Source organism: Acanthochromis polyacanthus, chromosome 16 (assembly GCF_021347895.1).
Source record: "Acanthochromis polyacanthus isolate Apoly-LR-REF ecotype Palm Island chromosome 16, KAUST_Apoly_ChrSc, whole genome shotgun sequence".
NCBI classification, from domain to species: domain Eukaryota; kingdom Metazoa; phylum Chordata; class Actinopteri; family Pomacentridae; genus Acanthochromis; species Acanthochromis polyacanthus.
Window position 1 is genome coordinate 2804566 of NC_067128.1, and position 24424 is coordinate 2828989.

Sequence of the window (24424 nt, forward strand, 5' to 3'; positions counted from 1 at the left end):
TCTGCAGCCAGACTTGAGCGTGAACTGGCTCTCTGCCGGTCCTCTGGCAGCAGCGATGAGGCTGACTCAGGTGGTTACCTGGGATACAAGCACATCTCTGTGATCAATAATGGATACAGTTACAACCAGGGTGATCTGAGGTCATCGTTAGTATCTATAAATATAACAGAAGTCCTATTGTAAACCTGTAGGAAACCACTGGACGACACTGTTATTCTCAGTTCATCCAATAACGCTGTTTTGTCAAGTCTGAGAGATTCTGTCAAGGTGTCCTCTGGCGTCAGTCCCACCTGCGTCATTATTCAAGGCCAATAAAAAGACAGGAGGTTTTGCAGGTTTCAGAGAGCTACATAAGGAGGTTGGAAGGGTAGATTTAGTGTAAGTCACAGCTTTCACTGAGGAGAAGGAAGTTTGTGTCCAGTTAGTAGAGCCACTTTTACTCGCTTTCATTTCCTTTTCACTCATTGTTTGGTTAAAGCACCAAAACTACTGGGTTAAGGTGAGGAAAAGATCATAGCTTGTGTTAAAGAAACAACACATTTTTACAACAGTAACCCCATATGTAACAGCGATGGCACCACCAGAGAACATTTGGCTACAAAGTCATGGCATATTTTCAAACGTGCGTACACTTTTATAGGTCTATAAGACGACCCTGCTTGTTCAGACCGGGTGTTATGTATGTATGTGACCGGCCTCATTAAACCAAAAGGTTTACAAGTAATGGATGAACTGTTAACGTGGTTTTAATTGTAAAATCTGCCAACAAACACTCTGGATTCAACACGGTATTGCGCTCACTATGCTAATCACAAGTAGGAATTTATCTCTCTCTAAAGGACATCACCTGACTTTTCCACTTTAAAAATACCAGAGTACCACTTTCAATCAAAAGAAATATTAACACATACAGTATCTTGCTTACCGGGGCTCTTTCATATGTATTTTACTGCATATTTTTGAAATATTGCATTAGAAAAGGTTAGTGCAAACATAGACTGTATATATAGTGGACGTAGCATCTGGCTCCAGAAGTGAAGCCAACCCGGAAATGTCAAAAACTTGCAATATCACGCCGTCCGCTAGGGTTGGCTCCACGAAGCTTTTGCTCCATAGACCCTAATTCATTTTTGGAAAAAATAAAATTTGATAGACTGATGTTCTACAACTCAGGATTTTTTTCCCGTTAGTTTTCATGGTCAAAATGAGAGATCAGGTGGCCGATCTTAAAATCAATCAATACTGAATTTTAAATAAATCGTTAAAGTTGGCGGAGCCAGGGGGCGTGGCTATACTTGATAGACAGGAACAGAAGCCTCTGCAGGAAAATGTGGGCGGGATAAGAGAGTCCTCAGCCAATCCTGCCCCTAGTTGCTCTCCGGTCCAGTCTGTTTGATGACGCTTTTCACGTCACTGGCTCCAAAAAATCCAAAACGGCGACCAGGAAGTAGCAAAATCCGGGCTTCATTTTCTCGGCGTTGAAACCAACGGGTGACGTCACGGTTAGTTTACACCTGAGTGCAAACAGCTAAATTTTAAAAAATAATCCGATTTTTTTGTTTTTAATTTTGCAAACGGTTTTTTACTTTCTTTCAAGCTGGTTTCTAACTTTTCCAATGAACACTTGGATTTTTTTTTTTATGTCTACGTCTTCTATTCTGTTTATTACAGCTCAAAGTAGCATAACGTTTGGTAAATAAGATGTTTAATTAATTTGACTAATCAGCTATTGCTCTTCTTGTTCATAGAAGGTCAAAATTTTGTTTGTTTCTTCTTCTTTGAGTTTTTTAAGCGGTAATTTCAGTTTCTTCTACTCTGTTCATTACAGTCATGTGTTGCCTCTAGCGCCACCTACTGACGACACTCTGCAGCCTCCAGAGCCATTATTGGAAAAAAGCCCAAGTTTCACTCCTCAGTTTTGTCACGTTTCCCAAGTTTCACTTAAATTTGTTTGACACTATTATGTAAAAAAGGCTACCGGCTTAAGCTTTTCCTCAACACTCTTCTCATCTCCTCCCTCCTCTTCCTCTCCTCCTGTTTTTGGGGCTCAGAGATAAGATCTCCCCTCAAAAGCAAACTTTGGAAGACATCTTAAAGATCCCCACTGTCACTTCAGCTTAATGCAGGCCTCTGGGCGTGCAGCAGCAGCACACATATGCACACGTACACACACGGCCTCCCACTAATAACAGGGGCTGGGAGAAGCAGCCTGGATTTGAGGACTCGTAAACACACTTCATTCTCCCAACAATTCTCTTTGATCTTTATCAAACGAAACAGTTTCCTTGGTGTATTTCGTGCTTCCGTCTCTTAACTTGAACACAGTGCAATGCACTCTTCCCGCTTCGATTTCCCCACCCATAAATAAAATGAGAGCACATTTGGATTTCCTGACTGTGGGCTTTCAGTCGGCCGATCACTGCCACGTCTGACAGATCCATTAATTCTGAAGTGTGCTCGCAAGTTCTGGTTAACCGTTTCTGGAGGCTACATGTTTACATCTCAGCGCTGCCAGTTTTGCATATCTAATCAAATTGGGCATATTTTTAGCAGCATGTCGGAGTGGTGGACCTGCATTACTGATGTTTTTAAAGGGCTTGAATTGATTATGACAGCTGCTTTTTCTTTAAAAAAAAAAAAAAAAGGCCAAACACTACTCAGCAAAACTTCTTGGCTGCTCAGTGTTTTCCTGGCTGTTTAACTTAAAGGGAGTTCAAGCCGTCCTGTTAAGGCTTCCCACTTCCTGTGTTCACAGAAAGGGAAAAAAGCCCCCATGCCCTTCAGTTTCTGGATCCCATGGTCCATAATGATCTGATCTCTGTCTCCCATAGGCGGGCCGTTGCTATGGCAACCTGATGACGCTCTGAGGCTGGATGGGGAGAAGAGGGAGGGAGGGGCAGGGAGAGGAGGAAGAAGGTAGCTGCACCAAAGATTGACTGCCTTTGAGCAGATGACTCACTCGGTTTAAAAAGAAAGAAAGAAAAAAAGTGTGTGTCACATTTACAGCGTTTGCTTCTGCCTCACGCAGCCGTGGAGCGGACTCCAGGAACTATTCTGGAGGAGCTCTGTGTGCGCGGGTCTGTGTGACACGATAAGCCGGACTAGATTCTCGCACACAATATAAAGGAAATAGTTTTAAAGGCTGCTCGACATGACGGACTTCAGCAAATGATAAATCTGATTCATGATGTGGAGAAACAACAGAGCTCAGACTATCAAGTGCAGAGGACCGAGTCCCCCCTCCGTCCTCCATCTATAATGCCTTCTACACCCTTGCATGACTCCCTGCCTCTGCTTCTGCCCTGCTGTTGCCATAGCGACCACTCGGGTACAGACTCAAAACAACTTACTGGCACAAAAAAAAAAATGAAGAAGAAGAAAAAGAAAGAAATCCCTACATTTTACCTTTGGATGTCAGCTGTGCTAAATGAGCCTCTTTATGTCTGTGATTCTCCACAATTATCAGCGAGTCTCGGTCACAGACATTACAGCCAGCAGATTTGTTTTGTCTGCAGATGTCTGCCTTGATGCATTTTGCAGTTATGCTTGTGACCTGGAAATTTCTCTGCTTCCCATTTATAATGATCTTACTCTGGAGACGCAGTAATTGCACACAGGTTCGGCTTTTTATACGCCGTATTTTTCATTCATTAGCTTTGTTTGCTTCATTTTACGATGGATTTAGGAGCGTGCATGTGACTGCACAACATATCCCAAAATAGACCTCAGTGAAGATGAGTCTGCTTTGTGTTTTTTAATCTTAAACAGCTTCTGCTCTTTATATTTGGATTTACTTCATGTTTTTATTTAGATTATGATCCAGAATCTGCAACCAGAAGGAACAAAACAGAAAAAGGCTGAATGGACACAGTGTGATGTCAAACAAGGACAATTTTGACTTTTTTATGTCCTTGTCAGATGTCATTTAAATTTGATGATCCCAAGATACTTAATCCCTGTTGCTTGGGACGGTATCTCAACCCCAGCTGACTCAGAGGGAGCTGAACCAGATGTTAAGGCTCTTGATTTACCGGTCGATCTACATTCCAGTCCTCACCTATGACCATGAGCTCTGGATAGCGACTGAAGGAATGAAACTGCAAGTTCAAGCAGCTGAAATGGGTTTCCTCCAGAGGGCCGTGAGCTCAGACATCCAGAGGGAGCTGGGAGTAGAGTTCCTCCTGGGTTCCTTCCTCTGGAGGTTTTCTAAGCACACCTCAGTGGAGGAGACCCTGGGGATGGACCCTGAACTCGCTGGAGGGATCACATGTCTCATCTGACCAGGGAACACCTCAGGGTCAACATCTGGAATTGCATACTAAAGGTTTCTACACATGATTTTAACAATCTTCTAAGTTCTTCTAAGTCTGAATCTCAGCCTACAATGTACGTGAGTCGACGTGAATGTGCAGGAATAAAACATCATGAGTGTGCGCTGAACAATCGAAGCATAAACCAAAGCAGGGAAAACTAGCCAAACATGAACGGAGCCCTCGCCCCGCTGACATTTATGTGTTTGGGGAAAACTCCCCAAAAAAGGAGAAGGAGGGGAATATGGACACGGTCGTGGCTCAGAAAGAGAGGTCGATTTGGGATTCTAATTTTGCAAAAGGAGCTTGAAGTAAGTGCTTGTTAGCATGTACGAGCATTTTACATTAGCATTTACTGTCACGGTCTGTCATTTTCCAACAAATCATCTATTTGGGTTTAGCTCCAGTGTGGCGCTGATCAGTACGTCATTTCCTCCTGCCTTTCTGTTGGTTAGTTAGTTGTTGTAGGTCGCAGCAGCATCACACTGTGAGATCATCACCCCAAATTTCTAACACTCTGCAACATTGGACCACCAATTTAGAGCAAAGGCCAAAGATATCGCCACGATTCTCTTACGATTGTTATCTTTCGTCTGGAACGGTGTGTAGTGGCCTTTAGTCTGCTGCTCCAGAGACATGAGTCTGGATCCAAAACCCTTCACACAGAATGTAACGACAGCATCGCCGCACTGTTAAACCTGATCTTTCCAGTGGTTTGCTGCTGCACTGTGCAACATGCACGCGCAGAGTGCCAGTTAGCCAGCTTGAACGTCCGGTGTTGACTGTACGGGGAATTTTGTGGAACCCAGTGATCGGCACAGCGTTTTATTTTTAATGCTCTGGATTAGCTACACTTGTTGTTTATTTGTCTCATAACACTTACCGCCTATTGACTCGCAACATTTGCTTTTTAAAAACAAATAATAAAAAAAATCTTTTTTCATCTTTCATTCTAAACAAATTCCTCATACATGAAAACCTACTGAGAATTAAACTGATTGTGATTCTGACGTTGCATTGTGGGTAAAATGGACAAATAAACTAGCAGCGCTGCCTTAATGTACAATTCAATTCGAAAATATAATTTTAAGGCAGTAGGTTACTTCCTAGTTGTTACCGTCTCCTGTAGCAAAGACAACAGTAAAACTTATGTGTAGTATTTTACTTTGATTTGCAATATTTTTCCATCACGTGCAATATTTCAACTCAATTCAAAATATTTTTGCATCATGTGTAACATTTCACATTGATGTGCAGTATTAATTTTTTTATCATGTATAACATTTGAATTTTTTGTGTGATATTTCCCTACTATATGTAATATTCTAATTTAATTTTCTATTTTTTCATCATGTGCAATATTTCATTAACGTGTAAGACTTCAATTTGCAATCTTTTTTTTTTAAAAATCTTGTGTAATATTTTAATTTCATGTGCAGGATTTAAATTTAAGTTTTCATCATGTGCAACATTTCTTCATTGTTTGCAATATTTCAACTTAATTCAATTTTTTTTCATCATGTGTAATATTTAAATTTCATACGCAGTATTTCCACACCATGCCCCTAACATGCATAACATTTAAATTTAAGGTTTTATTGTGTGTAACATTTAAATTTCATGCGCAATATTTCTTCGTCATGTGCAATATTTCAACTTAATTCAAAATATTTTTTCATCATGTGCAACATTTCCATTTAGTTTGCCAGAGTTTCCCCACTGTTTAACATTTCACTTTGAATTACAATACTTTGTTTAAAACCATGTCCAACATTTCAATTTTATGGGCAATATTTCATTCGGATGTGCAACATTTAAATTTAAGGTTTTATTATGTGTAGCATTTTAAATTTCATATGCAACATTTCAGTTTAGTTTGCAGGTGTTTCCCACCACGTTTAACATTTCACTTTGATTTGCCATTTTTTAAATCATGTGTAACATTTTAGTTTTTAATCATCATGTATGATACCTTAGAGTCATCACCAGAATTACCTTTTCATTCTAGTCTTATTCTTAGCATACCTATTTTTATTTTCAATCATATATTATATGTTAATAATTTCTAGTCCACACTGCATTTGTCATGTAGTATATATTTTTCTTATCTCTTATCTTCCCCACCTCTAGGAAACATTTCCCAGCTTTGCTACCCGTCCAAAGTGAGCCATCCTGTCGGGGCAATAGACGATCTCCGGCTACACCTTCCGTACACAATGGCATTCTTTCAGTGAACACGGCTCCCTCTCGGACCCGGGGCGGGCTCCGGGGGAAGTCCTCTGCTGCTGGCGGGGCAAGGCAGGCAGCAACACACACACACACACACAACCACACACGCACACACAACCACACACACACACACACACACTCACCGACGGAGGAGAGAGAGACACACACGGAGGGATAAACAGAGCGGGAGAGGGAGACTATAGGAACGCAGCAGCAGCAGCAGCAGCGGCGGCAGCGGCGGCGGCAGCAGCGGTGGCGGCGGCAGCGGATTTTTTTTTCGGTGTGTGTGTGTGCGCGCGCGTGTACATGTGTGTTTGTGTGTGTGTGTGACGGCTTGACGCTCGCTGGCTCGCTCGCTCGGTGGTTAGAAACGACTGGCGGGGCGGACATGGAGGGGCTCGGGAAAAACGCTGGGAAGTGACCGAAAAGAAAGCACCGAAAACGAGAGGAAGAAGAAGAGAGAGAAGGAGGGGGGAAAAGAGAGAAAGAGACGGAGTTGCAAGGAAGGAAGGAAAGGAAGGAAGGAGGTGAGAAGTCTGACAGAGGAAGAGTGTGAAGAAGAAGAAGAAGAGGCTCGTCTGGAAACAGCCAAGGATCCTAAGGTGACTTTTTGTGTGTGTGTGCAGATCTGGGAGGTGTGTGTTGACATGTGCAGTTAAAGGGAAGTGTGGAGGTGTGTGTGTGTGTGTGCAGCGTATTTATGTGTATTTATACATACATGCACAGTGTGAGTTATTCTAAGGCTGCATGTTATAAAAAACGGGGTGTTTAAAGTGTATAAGTGAGCTGAAGTGACCGCTGGAGTGAAGGGATCCAAAGGAGTGGATACTTTTTTTTCCTTTCTTTTTTTTCTTATTCCAGCAAAACACACTCTGGTTAAGTTGAGCAACACACACTTAGACACACACACAAAAAGAAAAGGGGGCATGAGAAAACGGTGCCTTCTTAAGAGTGCATTTCCCCCCTTTTCTTGCACTCTGAGGAGTTTTTTAGCAGGCTTGACGAGTAAGTAAGTAGTAGCAGCTTCTGTGTTTGAATATATATTTATGTATGTGTGTGTGTGTGTGTACATATATGTGTGTGTGACATAGACGGCAAACAGGTTGAGGGAGGCAGATCTGATCAGACGCACAGCAACAGAGGAGAGAGCGTGGCACAGGCTGAGCAGCAGCACATTGGATTACACACAGACGAATACACTCGCACACACACACACACACACACTCGCACAACACACACATATGCATGGCCAGGAGAACAGCTGGGAGAAATGAGTGTGTGTTTCCACTTTAATGCATGGCTTCTGCACGTGCAGGAGGTTTGTTTTCTGTGTGTAGATACGTGCATGCGTCTGGAGGTTGGAGGTGATGTGAGGGGATTAATCCATGACGATGATGATGATGGTGGTGGTGGTGATTTTTAGGAGGAGGTGGAAGTGAAGGAGAGCGGTGCTGACATGCTCTCTCCAGGAGTGCTCGGAGTGCTGCTCATTCATAATTCACCTCCATGGCAAACGCTCATTCACATATTGACCCCCCCGTGGCTGCGCTCAATGGAGCTCTCGCCCCTCCACCTCTTCCCCGTCTCTCAATGGACACCCCTGTGGCGCCACGCTCACTTCTTCTTCTTTTTTAACACTTTGGACCCTCCGCTGTTGCCTCTTTTTTTTTTATTTTGGCTCAGCTCTGGTGCGAGATTGAATTGTGTAAATTGAATATTGGATCCAGACTCCACCCTCGACACAGATAATTGGTATGGATGGATCAGTGGGTTAGCGCTCTCACTACAACTGTTGTCTGTCTGATTCCCTGGGCACGGCTAAAACAGTCCATAATGGATCTATAATTCATGTGTGAATGAATTGAATGAGCACGCGTTTTGAATAAAAGCAGCGGCGGCGGCAGCAGCAGCGAGACGGTTTTCTTGGGATGCCAGCTCATGATTTATTCAGCATAAATGCTCAAAAATGGCTGTTTTAATATTTCTGATTGTACTAGCAGCGCCCGGAGCTACACAATAACCCACCGCTGCGCTCTGGTCAGCTGTGGCTGCCGGCCATATGGAGCTGTGTCTAAAGTGCACCGTCAGAAAAGAAGGGTACAGCAGAGGCTATGGCACATTTAGTTCTGAAAGGTAAACACTCCGGAAGAAGTGCACCTTATCAGCAAAAAGTGATAAAAATGCCCTGACTTCTTAAGTTTTTTGGAGCGTATTTACTCGGGGAAAAGAGGACACATGGAGAGAATCCAGCACATGTCCACAGTAGCAGTGAAGTGCTTCGTAGTAGATCTCTGCTCTGAAGCTTCCATCGTCGAGGGTTTGATTCCCACCGGATCAAAGCACACCGAATATAGTCGCACTAATTGAAGTCATTGTTAACCAACCCCCCAAACACCCCCCCTCCGCTGAGAAAATGAAAGAAAACTCTAAATTGAAGCATTAACCAGAGAGCCCTGGGTCAATGAAAAGCCAAAACTGCCTTCAAATAACCTCATGGCTCCTTTAGATCTGCAGCAATTAATCAATTAGTTTTCAGCTGTGAAGTTATTTTGAACTGTTTGGATTATCGATTGATCTGCCTTAGATTAGCTTCTTAAATTGTAATATTTCGTAGTTTATTTGCTCTTCTGTGACCGGAGTAAAGTTATTATCTCTTGACTGAGGTCAAAACGAGACTTTTGAGGACGTCACGTTGGGCTTTAACCAACATTTTCACCATTTTCTGACATCGAGTTCACCTAAATGATGGATTAATTGGAAAAAGTATCTGCACATGAATCAAAAATGGAAGGGATTGTTGTTTTCAACATATAGCAAGCTGATGTCATTTTAAAATATGACGTTCAGTGCATATTCATGCAAACATAAGCACTTTGTTGTCAGCTGTGAACTTATTTTGAACTGTTTGGATTATCTTTTGATCTGCCTGATTAGTCTTAAGATTCTCTGATTCCAGCTTCTTAGATTCTAATATTTTCTAGTTTATTTGCTCTTCTGTGACCGGAGTAAACTTATTATCTCTGGATTGAGGTCAAAACGAGACATTTGAGGACGTCACGTTGGACTTTAACCAACATTTTCACCATTTTCTGACATTCAGCACATCTGACTAATGGATTAATTGGAAAAATGATCAACAGATGGATCAAAAATGGAAATAATTGTTGGTTTCATCATACAGCACGGTGACGTCCTTTCAAAATATGACATTTAGTGCATATTCATGCAAACTGAAGCACTGGTTAAGTTTATATTTTCCAACTTCATTCAGTAAACGCCAGTTCTGAAGAGCCTAATGGTTTAAAAGTTGTCATTTCCTTCAGTAGAAGTTTAACAAACTGTACATTACTGTTCATCTTTCTGCCACTGTCATTGAATTTAGACTGTTTTTGTGTTGTAATATCCACCATGCACCATATTTAGCATGTTTTGTGGCAAAACAATGGCTACAAAAGTGTTATATTTAATGTTATAGTTCTGGACTTTTACTTATGAATGAGTGTCCGTGACATTCAAGCTAAACTTGATGCTGATTAAGCCTATCAGGACCATGTGAATCTGTCTGTATAAACACCCAGGTACAGTTTTGAATGTATTTTCTGTTGCACATTTAAGCAGCGGCTAACATCAGCTAGCTATGACTGGTTTGCCAGCATTGAAGAGGGGAAGCAACAGGAGAAACCAGGATTAAGGTGGAGCATGTGGAGTAAAAAAAAACCCAAGAAGCATCCAAGTTTCTGATGCTCCATGTATGAAAGAAGCTCCAGAGGAAGGATTACAGTCTGAAAACCAAAGCAATGGATGCGGCATAAGCGTGCGTCAATGCTCTCGCTGTAAAAAGTTCCAAGCTGCAGGTTTAACTCCTAAATGATGAGTTTTTTGGCAGCCAGCAGCCCCATGGAAGTGCTTTCAGTGTCGTCCCGGCTGACTTACGATCTTTTAAAGGCTCAGCTGGGATCTAAACATTGACAGCGAGCTGAGAGAAAGTTTTAGGATTAACAAAAACCCTCTCAGTGCCAATGCTTTAGTGTTAATTGACCAACTGTGCCTCTAGAATAAAACATCTTTAGCTGGCAAACATGCACCAGAACATGTAGAATACGTGGCTTCTGGATTAAATGTGTGTCTTCCATTAGGGAAGCGTGTCGTCATGGACCTGCTGCTGCGAGATGCTTGATTAATTGGAGGCAAATCCGCTCACACTGTGTATTTTGGACTTTTACGACTAAGTTTGCAGTCATTAATTTAAATTGTGAACGGGCTTTGATTGGTGAACTTTGCCTTTCATGTCGGGTCCATGTGCTAAAACAACCAGAGAGTTAAAAGCGGGCTTTTAAATTGCAGTGGAAACACAGCCGGGCCTAAGTGGCCGAGATGGCTTAGAAGACTAATGCTCCTCTGTATCCCCCAGGTTATAATTGTCTTCAATAGGCCTCCTGCTGATTTGAAATGGACTCATTGTCCACAGTGCCGGGCACCTCTGCTCAATTAGCCTCTCCCCACTTAGTCATGCTGAGCTATTGCTGGTCGCATCCACGCTTATAAAAACACGCACACAAACACTGACTGACACACGCAGACGGACCGGCGTGCACGCGCTCCATCACGCACGGAAAGACGTCAGCGGATGCAAAAATAGATCTTATAAATAGGGGGAAAAAGTGTTTTATGTTTACAAGGGGTGATGTCATGTTTGGTTTTGATCCATAGCTGACGTATTGGAGGGCAGCTGTGGCGAGTGTCGGCCCGCTCGGCTCTGGCTCGGCTGTCCGCTGCTTTTTCGGTGCTTTTAAAGGAGCAGAGTTCAAGGAGTTGCAGTTTGTGTGTGTGTGTGTGTGTGTCTGTCTGCCTGTTTGTGTGTTTTCAGCGGTGGAGGCATGCACACGGTGACGCTGCTCTGGTTGCCAGGCAACACAGGAACGTGGGTGGAAGGATTTCCTGTCCTTAGGAAGCTTTGTTTATAAGTGTGGGGAGAGAGCTGTGTGTATGCGTGTGTGTGTGTGTGTATGCGTGTGTGTGTGTGTGTATGCGTGTGTGTGTGTGTGTGCGCGTTTTCAGCGGTATGCTTGAGTGCTTGTGTGTTTTTAATGCACTCTTTGCCTCAAGTAAAAAGTGCTACAGAAAAGTCATCTAAGACACGCGCACATCCACACACTCAGAGCAGAGAGGGGGGAATAAAAAGAGGCCCTTTCTAGTCTGTGGAGTTGGATTTGCGTTGCATAACTCCTGTAGCCGGGTCTGTTCGCAGCGCTCCGTCTCCTCCTCTCCTGCCCAAACGCTCTCGACGTGTCACAGCCGCCGCGCTCACGCCAGGCCGCCTCCCGCTAATGATGTCATCAGCATGCCTCGGTTTATGTCTCCTCTCACACATGAGATTGCAATTATGTGTTCTTGCCCTTCATGCAATCGCACAAAAGAAAAAAACACACACAGCATGTCTGTCCTGCAGGCGTTGGACCCCGTGATTACGTAATTGACATTGAGTGAATGGGATGACGTCAGCTTGGCTCGCTCTGACTCTCCTGTCTTTCTGGCTAGCTACAGTGATGTCATAAGTGGATGCAGCCATACGCCGTGTGTGTGTGTGTGTGTGTGTGTGTGTGTGTGTGTGTGTGTGTGTGTGTGTGTGTGTGTGTGTGTGTGTGCGCGTGCTGGCATGCATAGTCATGTGTGGAGACAAGAATGACCTCAGGAACCATCTGATTTATATAATGACTTCACTCCTCCCCTTCCTTTCCCTTCGTCTTTTCACTTTAAACTTCACAGCTACTAGACAGTTTGTCGCTCTGTGTGTGTGAATTGTTCATAGAAACCTGCTTCTGCAACACACACACTTTGTTTCAGCCTCATGAGAGAGGCTCTGTTTGAAATGGATACCCCAGTGTCTTGCAACTGGTAACTCCATCGCCTTGTTGCCCTCCGTCTGCGACCGTCTGACCTTTGTTGATTGTCATCCCACCGACAATCACAGGCAGGCAGTGAATGAAAGGAGGAAGGAGGTGGTGGTGGTGGGTGGGTGGGGGGATGAGATGATGCCTGCACAGATACTGTACTCGCCAGCTCTTATTTTTAGCAAAAGAAAACACGGCGTCACGGAGAAAGAGGAGCGACTCCAGCGGTCGACCTTCCTCGACGCTCCACGGAAACGTCTGTTTTTAGCTCGCCCGTTTGAGCTACGGGTTTTTAAGCACAGAGGAAGACTGCGCTATTTGTGTCTTTGGGTTGAATAGGCCGCCTGTTGTGTTCCTCCAAGTGTTGTGGTTGAAGCTCTGAACGGCAGCCATCTAACGCTGGATGGGAGAACTGGGAGCTTTTAACGGAGCCGAACACACACACACAAACACACACAGACACACAGAAAACGCACTCAAACACACTTTGTCTTTCTGCTGTCCTCTGCCGCTTTTTTCCCTCTCTCTCTCTCTCTAACCTCAAACCGCAAACTGTAGGGAAATCACACCACACACTGACTTAAAGGTTTACGAACTGAGAAGCAACACACACACACTCACACTCACACATTCGGATGAATTGTTTAAACCAGGGGTGCCAAACTCATTTTAGTTCAGGTTCCACATTCAGCCCACTTTGAGCTCAAATGGACCGGACCAGTAAAATCACAACATAATAACCAATCAGTAATGACAACTCTGAATTTTTCCTTTGTTTTTGTGCAAAAATGTACATTCTGAAAATGTTCATGTCAGGAATTATGTTTTTTTCAAAACATTGTGAACAACCTGAAATTTCTTTAGACAAATAAATTCAATTTCAGCAGCATTCAGACTCAGTTTATCATTTCCACATTAAAACTTCCAGATCACAGAGTGTCTACAAAGGAACACAACATTTATTCACAGCTATCTGGAGCTGAACGATATAGGATTTTACTTTAAGTCAGACAAAAAAAGACAAAAAAACAAGACAAAATATTACCAAAAGGAGATACAAAATGACAAAAATGAGAAAAATGACATGAGACAAAACAAAAAAGACAAAAAATTAGGCAACAAAGTTACAAAGCGACAAAAAATGGAAACAATGAGACAAAAAATGACAAAAACAGAAACAGAACGACAAAAAATACACAAAAAGCACAAGCGAGACAAAAAGGAAGCATAAAATGAGAAATGTCAGGCAAAAAAAAGACAAAAAACCACAACAAGATGAAATATTACAAAAATGAGACACAAAATGACAAAAATGGGACAAAAGACAAGAAATAAATCAATAAAAGGCAAAAAAAATGTGACAAAAAAGTTACAAATCGACAAAAGAATTAACACAAACGACACAAAAAATGACAACAAAAGAAACGGAACGACAAAAAATAGACAAAAAACACAAGCAAGACGAAAAGGAAACACAAAAGGAGAAAAGCCAGGCAAAATAAAAACTACAGCAACAAGTCAAAACATTCCAAAAATGAGACACAAACTGACAAAAAAATGAGACAAACGACTTGAAACAAAACAAGAAAAGCCGAAAAATTAGACAAAGAAGTTACAAAGTGACAAAACAATGAACACAAGACAAAAAATGGCAAAAAAAGAAACAAAATAGCAAAACAAAAACAAAAAACACAAGCGAGACAAAAAGGAAATACAAAAAAATGCTACACAAAACAAATAAAACAAGACACAAACTGATAAATAATACAAAAAAACCCACAAGCGAGACAAAAAGGAAACACAAAATGACAAAAAACAAAACTACAAAAGCATGAGAAACGACGAAAGCCAGACAAAAAAAGGACAAATCAACAAAAACAAGACAAAATATTACAAAAATGATCAGAACAACTTGTCATGGTCGAGGAATTATTTTAAATTTATAGTTTTATTAATTTACAATCTGTAGTTAATGTCTTTTCTGTGATTTTTACACTTTGAGGGCAGGATTGGACCCTCTGGTGGGCCGGTTTTTGGCCCTCGGGCCTCATGTTTGACACCCCTGATTTAAACACGCTCAGAAAATATGCAGATTTCCCCCTAATAAACTGATTAGCATTAGCGTGCTAAAGCCAAAGCACAAACAGAGAGCTGTACATTCCACTCAAACCACACAGCAGCTTAGCAGGATTGTTTGACAGCGCTGTGCAAATAGACACACAAACAACAACAACAAAAAAAAAACGCACTTTAAACGGCGCCGAGCGGCCCAAACGACGCTCACTTCAGCGAGCAACAGTTGGACACATATACACAACTACAGTAATTACACACCGTACGCATGCACAACCCCTCCAACCCCCCCAGGAGTCTTGGGGCCTGAGTCAGCGTCTGTGTGTCCGTGCGTGGGCCTGTTCCCTGGCAGCGCGAGGGGAAAAAATACCTTCCCATATGATGTAAACACCCAGGTCCCTGTTTGTGTGTACATGTGTGCGAGTGTGACTGGCATTCTCAGAGATAGGGCTCACTTCTAACCCCCCCCCCCCCCTCCACCGTGACAGTTTTCCAAATTATTCCACAATGCCGAGCAGTTTCTTTTTTTAAAGACGAGTCTCTCCTTTCCCTTCGGCGGAGACGGAGAGGCCGACATGTGACATCACCGAGTTAAAAGGAGCGGCGGGCGAGGTAGCGAACGGAGGCCGCTCGCTTTTAACTCGATTCATAAAAATGGCTTTTATTGATTTTGTGATGGTTCTAGTGCACGCTGCACTTTGTTTTGAGTAATGCCAAACAAGTGAACTTCATTATTTTGACTGTTCCGTAGAAAATATTACTATCGAGTCTATTGTTATTTTCTCGGTTTAATACGATGCATGAGTCACACGTTGAGCGCGTTTGTGTGTGCGTGTATGAGGAAATGTCAAAGTGACTGTACTTAAGTGTTACAAATGACTCGTGAAGGAGCATTATGCTTAAATACGGCATATTCCTCGCCGTGTTTTTAAAACAAACAGGGAAACAATATGCTTGACACAACATCAGATTATTGCAGCTGCAATGTGTGAGTGCACTGACAGCTGGAAAAGACAAGTTAAAGGACGACAAAATCAACAACAAAAGGCAAAACATGTTCAATTTTACTCCTTATTTTGCATCAACTTTTCAAGAAAAACACTTTCACAATGCATCTCTTCATTTCCCTCCTTGGAACGATCCGAGTACATTCATTTAAAGGACAAATTTAAGGTTCTTTAACTTTATATGAGTCTGTTTACTTTCTACTTGTACTCTACTACATCTCAAATATTCTACTTTTTAATTCACTGCATTTATTAGACAGCTTCACTTCCTTTAAAAGTTTGGATTCTTGCACATAAAACATCTGACGAACTTGTAAAATATAAAGTTTTGCTTCATTAACACCGAACAGTTTATAGAAGTACATCTGAAACGATTAGCTGATTAATTCTTTAGTGAACTGACAGAAAGTTGACAACAATCCAGAGCAAATGTGATGCCGTTTTACTCTATTTTCTGACTTTTTTTTTCAAACTAAACAGTCAGCTAATTAATCTAGAAAATGATCAGCAGATTAGTCCATAATGAAAATAGTCAACGCCAAACAAAGCAGCTCAAATTGAGCTCCATCTCAACCAACTGCAGCAGAAAAAAATCTGCTTTTTCAGTGACACACGAGTAATGATTAACCAATATGTAATATTAAAACAGTCAAAAGCATTTTGGTGATAATACAGCATTTTTAGTGCAGGACTTTCACTTAACAGAGTACTTTTACTTCGGTAAAGGATGTGAATACTTCCTCCACAGTTTCTTTTACACCCTGATTTTGTAACTTTGGCTTTTTGTTATAAACTTGTAGCCACCAAGCCGAACACAAGACGGTCATCTGTGGTTTTATTTTCAGACTTAAAACGGCTAAAGCCACAAACAACGTTACAGAACTACTTTTACTGCATGAGAACAACACGCTACTAGCTGCTACACTCATTTCAGAGTTAATTTTTGGCCCAACAATGCATCTCTTTCAGATATGAGACTTCCTCGAAACACACATATGGGTACACGCACAAGTTTATTCAGGTCTTTATGGGTTAAACTGAACAAATGCTGTAAATATAAGTACTCAGATCTTCACTTAATCCACCAATACCACAGTGTAGACAAACTCAGTTCTCAGTAAAAACCTCGTATCTAAATATATACACACGTGGACAAAATTGTTGGTACCCCTCAGTTAAAGAAGGAAAAACCCACAATTCTCACTGAAATCACTTGAAACTCACAAAAGTAACAATAAATAAAAATTTATTGAAAATCAAATAATCAAAAACAGCCATTACTTTTGAATTGTTGATTAACATAATTATTTAAAAAAACAAACTAATGAAACAGGCCTGGACAAAAATGATGGTACCTCTATAAAAGATTGAAAACTATTTGACCAGAGTGACATGATTAACTCAGGTGTGTCATTTAATTGACATCACAGGTGTTTCCAAACTCATAATCAGTCAGTCTGCCTATTTAAAGGGAGACAAGTAGTCACCCTGCTGTTTGGTGAAAAGGTGTGTACCACACTGAACATGGACAACAGAAAGCGAAGGAGAGAATTGTCCCAGGACATCCGAAAAAAAAATATAGACAAACATCTTAAAGGTAAAGGCTATAAGACCATCTCTAAACAGCTTGAAGTTCCTGTGACAACAGTGGCTCATATTATTCAGAAGTTCAAGACCCACGGGACAGTAGCCAACCTCCCTGGACGTGGCCGCAAGAGGAAAATTGATGACAAATTGAAGAGACGGATCGTTGGAATTGTATCCAAAGAGCCCAGAGCAACCTCCAAAGAAATTAAAGGTGAACTCCAAGGCCAAGGTACATCAGTGTCAGATCGCACCATTCGTCGTTGTTTGAGCCAAAGTGGACTTCATGGGAGACGACCAAGGAGGACACCACTGCTGAAAAAAACTCATAAAAAAGCCAGACTGGAATTTGCAAAAATGCATGTTGACAAGCCACAAAGCTTCTGGGAGAATGTCCTTTGGACAGATGAGACCAAACTGGAGCTTTTTGGTAAGGCACATCAACTCTATGTTCATAGACTCAAAAACCAAGCATACGAAGAAAAGAACACTGTCCCTACGGTGAAACATGGAGGAGGCTCAGTAATGTTTTGGGGCTGCTTTGCTGCATCTGGCACAGGGTGTCTTGAAAGTGTGCAAGGTACGATGAAATCTGAAGACTATCAAGGCATTCTGGAGAGAAATGTGCTGCCTAGTGTCAGAAAGCTTGGTCTCAGTCGCAGGTCATGGGTCTTCCAACAGGACAACGATCCAAAACACACAGCCAAAAACACCCAAGAATGGCTGAGAGAAAAGCGTTGGACTATTCTAAAGTGGCCTTCTATGAGCCCAGATCTGAATCCCATTGAACATATGTGGAAGGAGCTGAAACATGCCATTTGGAGAAGACACCCATCAAACCTGAGACAACTGGAGCTGTTTGCTCATGAGGAGTGGGCCAAAATACCTGTTGACAGCTGCAGAACGCTCATTGACAAATACAGAAATCGTTTAATTGCAGTGATTGCCTCAAAAGGTTGTGCAACAAAATATTAAGTTATGGGTACCATCATTTTTGTCCAGCCCTATTTCATTAGTTTGTTTTTTTAAATAATTATGTTAATCAACAATTCAAAAGTGATGGCTGATTTTGATTATTTAATTTTCAATAAATTTTTATTTATTGTTACTTTTGTGAGTTTCAAGTGATTTCAGTGAGAATTGTGGGTTTTTCCTTCTTTAACTGAGGGGTACCAACAATTTTGTCCACGTGTGTATTTAGGTACACTAGTTGACTTAACATACTTGTATAAAATACTGTTTTTTAAGCAGGATTTATTTCTAATTTTTTGAATAATTTACTTTTCTTTTACTTTTTTCTCACCTGTTTTGTTAAATTACCACACCAAGGGGTCAACTTTTCCATTTGTCTCCCCACTGTCCTGAACAATAAAGGCTAGAAAAGACAAAAAAACAAATAAAAAACTTAGAAATAAAAAATGAAAATAATTACCACACCAAATAACCACTAAAAGCACCGGGAAAAAATATGTGTTTACATGGTGACCCTATAAAACAGGCCAAAACTGTAAATAAAGTCCAAGTCAAGTCAGTATGTGTGAGCATAAAAACTGTATTTAAATCAGCTACAAATGTAATTATTTTGCAGATAATTTTGTTATTTTTGCCATGTTTGCAGCTGTTGAATCTTTCACTAGTCCAATGTTTTATTAACACACTTTTTCTGCAAATTTTACATCATTTTGAACACATTTAAGTAATTTAGGTCACATTTTCAGATATTTTAGACAAGTTCTAAGTCATTTGGACATATTATTGGTTATTTAAGGATTGGTGGTGCTTTTCAAAAGGACATGTGGGCATAAAGTGGGGAAAAGTATTAATTTACATGCTGACTGTAAAACGGAAGACAAAACAGGCCCAAAGTGTGCATCAAAAATCTGTACTTTCTCAGATAGTAAGTAGTTTTTGTACTTTTACTGCTTTCAAATCAGCTAAAATGTAAATGTTTTGCGCATGTTTGTCATTTTTTACAGTTTTCAAATATTCAAACATTCCTCCATTTTTAGAAAAACTTTTTCTGGCACCCTTGCTGCCATTTTTTTTAAACAGATTTCGTTTTCTTTTTTTGCTATGTCGTTACCCTCCATGACTACTAATCAGACGAGTGTATCACTGCCTAAAAACTCTTCATCATGCAGCTTCTGTAGAGGCCCACATTTCCAACCCAGCTCACTGTTCCTGTTTTGAAGCATCGCCATGCACAAAGGGATGGAGGCAGAGAGGACAGGAGCCGTGTTCCTCTGATAACCTATAAAGAATTCAGCACACAGATGGGCTGAGCTACCTGCAGTCCTGATGAAACACACTTTTTTAACTTGTAGTCAAAGTCACTTTCCTGATAGTGTACTGGTGTTAGTGTTTGGTGACTCTCTGCAGGCGCTGGGTTTATATGACGGTATGGAGGGATGAACTGTGTCAAGGGTCCAAGAGTGTTAAATGTCCTCCTAATTTGGTTTTTAACACATTTAGAAAAGAACAGCAAAAATGAGAAAACACTTACAGTGCTGGTACATGATGCCCCACTTAAGAACAATGTCTCTTCTCATTTATAATATAGATATTTTGAGTATCAATGCAATATGTACACAAGAAGTAAGCTAACACATTTTATATGCTAACTTTATAGCTCACTTTTAGCAAAACAAACTTGTTACTTATGCATAATACTACATGTATTCTTAAATTTTGATGTCGTTTTGACTTTAACTGTGCCATAAATGTTAATTAAATGCTTTGATTATTGACAATTAGTTTACAATTTAGAGGCCTACAGGACAAAAGTTATAACTTTACAGTATTCTCATTGATATTTAAAATTACTGAATAAAAATAATGCCAAATCAACAGGGATGTTTAGCCGACAGTAGCAAAGAAATTAAGCTAGCTAGCTAGTACTACAGCAAACTAATTCAGCATAATGTCATTAGCTTAACATAAAGTCAGCTAGTAAGCTAGTGAAACAGCAAGCTATTATAGCCTGATGTTATTAGCTTGAAATGAAGTGCTACAGTAAGCTAATAAAGTGTAATGTTACTAGCTTAAAATAAAGTAGCAACTTAGTTCGCTAGTTAGTGCAGCAGCAAGCTAGGATATAATAATGTTAATAGTTTTAAATATTAACATTATGATATACTAGCTTGCTGTTGCACTGTTAATAGTTGTAAATAAATCAAGTCCTCCTCTTACATTTTTACATATTACAGAAAAAAGATTTATTTTTTGTTCAAATTAATGGATAATCCCCCACACCGCCATCATATGAGCCGTGAATACAAATCTGTATAGGGAAAGGGAAACACAGTGTATATCTTACTTTGGTTTACCTATTTACCCAATAATAGCTTCAAGCAGACACGCTCGTATGCTGCTAACTGTACCCTCTGGTTTCACTGTGGAGCGCCAACAATGGTGCAAGATTTATTGTGGTCTGTTACGAAGCAACAGCACATTCAACACATTTCTGCTCAAAGACTTGGAGCTGCCAGGTGCAAAACAAGCATCACCTGTCAGCGATATTCATCCCAACAACTGCATCCCACATCACACGGAGGCAGATCAGACTGCACGTCAGAATCAAAAAACCCTGTATTGATCCCAGAGGGGGCAAATCGGGTCACGTTACAGTCGATCCCTCAAATTATATGTGCCGTGTGTTTGTTGCTAGGCAACTTTGTCACAATACCCCTGTGACCTTCCGACCCTGCCAAGTCTGGTGTTACCGTCCCCGTCTCACACTCGTATGTGTGTGTGTTATCTGAGACGATGGTGCGACTTGCCGCATAGCAACTGAGAACAGCTGTGATTTTTCGCCGTGGTTGGGACTCGCGTGTGTGTGCGTGCGCGTGCATGTGTGCGTGTGCGTGCAGATTTGTTTGCGAGAAAGCCGCCGTCACCGTTCGTCTATGCGCACACCCACAACAACAACATAATATGGCACACTGTCACTTCCACAGCATGATAACGGCATAGAGTCAATCAGCCAAAAATGCAACACAACACACACACATGCACACACACACGCGCGCACACACAGTCAACCCTGTTGTCAAATTGCAGCCGAAAATAGAGAGCGGAGGGAGCAGCGATGGAGCAGTCATTTCCCTGAAGATCCATTCATGTAAAATACTGTTATTCAAACCTCCCTCCCCCTTATTCAATACTCTTATTCATCTCTCTCTTGACTGCAAAAACCAAACAGGCCTTGTCTCTTCTGGCTTCCCCCTTCGAGAAAGCCTTTTTGCGCATGTGTGTGTGCGTGTGTGTGTGTGTTTTCTCCGTAAGAGGAATGTCCTTGGCCTGTCCGACCTGCCTGCTCCCGCTGAGCCCTCCGTCAAACACCTGGGGCGGGATCCGCCGCCGCACTCGAGCCAATCAAGAGCCCCGGCAGTTAATGACATCAGTTAGCGGAGGATCTTTAGGACTGGCCCCTCGAGGTGATTCGTCGGGGAAGAGAGTGCTCTTATTGTTATGATGATTAAGTGTTATATGAAGGGCTATCAGAGGAGAGCCCCTTAATGAAAGTGGAGCGGGGAGAGCGGAGGCAGCGGTGGCAGCGCTGTGGAGAGCTTCCAGAGGAGTGGAGCGAGATAGAGAGGAAAATAAGGTGGAAGGAGAAGACAGACGTAGAGAGAGAGAGGGAGCAGGGCTGAATATTTAGCAGCTGTGTCCAGACTTGCTGACTCCGGGTGTTCATGCTCTGAATGTAGCATGAGAGGTAGACGCAGAAAAAGAGCAAAGAAGGGGAAAAAAAGGTGGATGCATGTATGCGCAAATGCATACAAATGGTTTCTGAATTCATGTGTGCAGGAATGTAAGAGTGGAGTTTCCCCCCTTTTGCCGTTTGGTAAAAGAGTGTAACGCCCTGCCCTGCCTCGGAGGAAAATTCCATCGCTAGCTGCTCCAACGCTGCTGTAAATCATCAGGATGGGGTTGTCCGACGCATCCTGTCAGTTTGCGCAGTTGTCACTCGGGTCTTTTTTGTTGCGTCCTCTTTCGTCGTGTTCACTTAGCGTTTCACTACATTTCCCAGAATGCCTCCTGACACCCCAGCTTCCCCTCGTTCCCACCTGAGAATGTGCCTCAACTTGTTGATTTTCATCTGCCGGAGTCAGATGTCTGCAGAGAGAGTTACAGCAGGGTTTCCTTTACAATCAAAACACGGTTAGTCGCAACCTTCAAACACTTCTTGCGGCTGCTGTCGCTGAAGGAAACCTTAGCGTTCCTCCTCTGATTCCAGTAGGAATCTGAAATATCAGCCTGCACTTCATCGCCGTTTCTTGGAGTTTGTTCGGTCTTTGGAGTCACATTAGTGTGAAGTCATGTTTAGTTTTATAAGTTGGCCAAAATCCAGCACTTAACGCCAAAGTGAGACCAGATTGTTTTGCTCCGCATGTTTTTTTCCCCTTCTCTATCTGAATAGCTTCCAGCAAATCTAAAAATATTCTTTTAACGCAGGATCCGCTGGAGAGCCGTGGGTTTTTCCGTCCCGACAAGAATGTGATTAGGGGGTAAACACTTTACCTTACGAGGCAGCTGGACGCTGGCAGGATATCACAATCATGAGAGAATCCGTCTTAATGGGCTTTGGAAACTTTTAAGTCACTGTTTAAGACTCACCTTTTCGCTTCGGCGTTGATCTACTCAGAGCTTGACACTATGACTTCATCTTTATGGTGTTGCATCTATTTTTTTTCTTTATTTTACTGCATTTTTTTCAGATTTTAGTCATCGTGTTTATGTGTTATGGGTTGCTATATATAACTCCTGTTGTTTTAAATGTGCTTTATAAATAAATTAGACTTGACTCGGCTTCAGGCTACCATTTAAAACGGAGAATTGTTGGATCAGTATAAATAAAATGCTTAATTTGGTAACCAAAACTGAATTAAATTTGTCCAAATTCAGTTAGAAAGCAAAATTCATGCCACAAGTTTGAGTTATATCTGTTTAAATAATTTGATTTTACTCAAATGAACATCGCAGCAACTTGCTTTCAGGAAACAAACTTAAAGGCATTAGAGGAGATTTAATTTCCTACGACTTGAACGTAGCATGCGCACATACAACCTCTCCCTCACCCCCCTCTAACCTCCCACCTCTTAACATTTATGAAGAAACGCCCCCCTCCAGAAACTTGCGTAGGACTCGTGAAGTTGTCTTTTACGGCTGGGTCCCCCTGGATCTTTATCTGCCATTATGTAAAAAAAGATGAGCAAAACAAGTCGCCAGCTAACTACGAAGCTATACCAAAGCAACACATACAGAAAACACGTAAGTCCAAGGCGTACGTAATCTACGTAACTAGGCCTGAGCCGGAAGATTTTTGATTGACAGGAAAGGGAGCAAACCAAACGCCTCGGTCCGAGCGCGTTGATTGGCTCATGTTTTTCAGGTCCTGCCATGTCCACAGTTATTTTTTTTTATTTTTAATTTTTTTTGGAAACCATACATACAAGTCCACTAAAGATCAGTATATTCATTTTATGTGAATCAGACAAATTAAACAAAAAAAAACATCCTCCATAATGCCTTTAAAGCATCCAAGTTTTCCAACTTAAGTATTTGTTTTGCGCAAACATAAAACATACATTTTGACATTGCTTCCTTTTTTTTTTTTAAAAAAAAGGCAGTTGACTTGCAGCAGAAAAAAATTGAATGTTAGATGGTAAATGCTAACGGAAAAAGCCTAATTTCTGCACTTTTACCGAAATCAGAACCAGTTCAAATGAATTAAAGTGTAGATTTAAGTTGATAAAATCCAGAAATGCTAAGCTTCCATCATCAGACCAGAAAGTTACGTGAGATTCATTCAGAAAACCAATTTACTGCGGACTTGCTAGCACCTACAGGTGGGCTTCAGGTACGACTTATCCTGACTGGTGGTGACAGACAGACGCTTCATCCAATCACCTGCCAAGTTTTTTTTTTTTTGAAGTGCCCACCTTTTCCTAAACAGCTTCCAACCACTTCTCAGATGGTTGTGTGTAACAAACCATCTGGAGCGTCACGTTAGGAAACACTGGAGAACTTGTTGGTGCCTTTTCCTTCGTGCTGCAGCGTTTCTCAGGAGCACCGACTGAAATTACCTTTTTCTACTCACCTGCTGTTAAACTGAAGAATCAACCTGCCAGGAATGCTAAGTAATATGCTTATTTCCTCTTGAAATATGTCATTTTGTTCTCAAGCGGTTGTAAACTGGGAGGCGAGGCTAAAACGGGGATTTTTATTTATAGCTTAGGCAGTTTTTTTTTTAACGTCATCGGCCGGTTAATGAATGGATTTATTTGCTGCTAACAGATGCACTACAGAGCAGGTCTGTGGAGACTCA

The 24424-nt window shown here is 41.5% G+C and overlaps 1 protein-coding gene across 1 annotated transcript in view; it reads left to right on the forward strand.

Annotated features, from left to right (window-relative positions):
- Positions 1 to 6564: 6564 nt before the first annotated feature.
- LOC110965788 (forkhead box protein N3) overlaps positions 6565 to 24424 on the forward strand; it is an 84507-nt gene continuing 66647 nt past the window's right edge. Inside the window, exon 1 of the mRNA XM_051936591.1 lies at positions 6565 to 7141. The gene's annotated coding sequence lies outside the window, so the exon portion shown is untranslated. The remainder of the gene's footprint in view (positions 7142 to 24424) is intronic.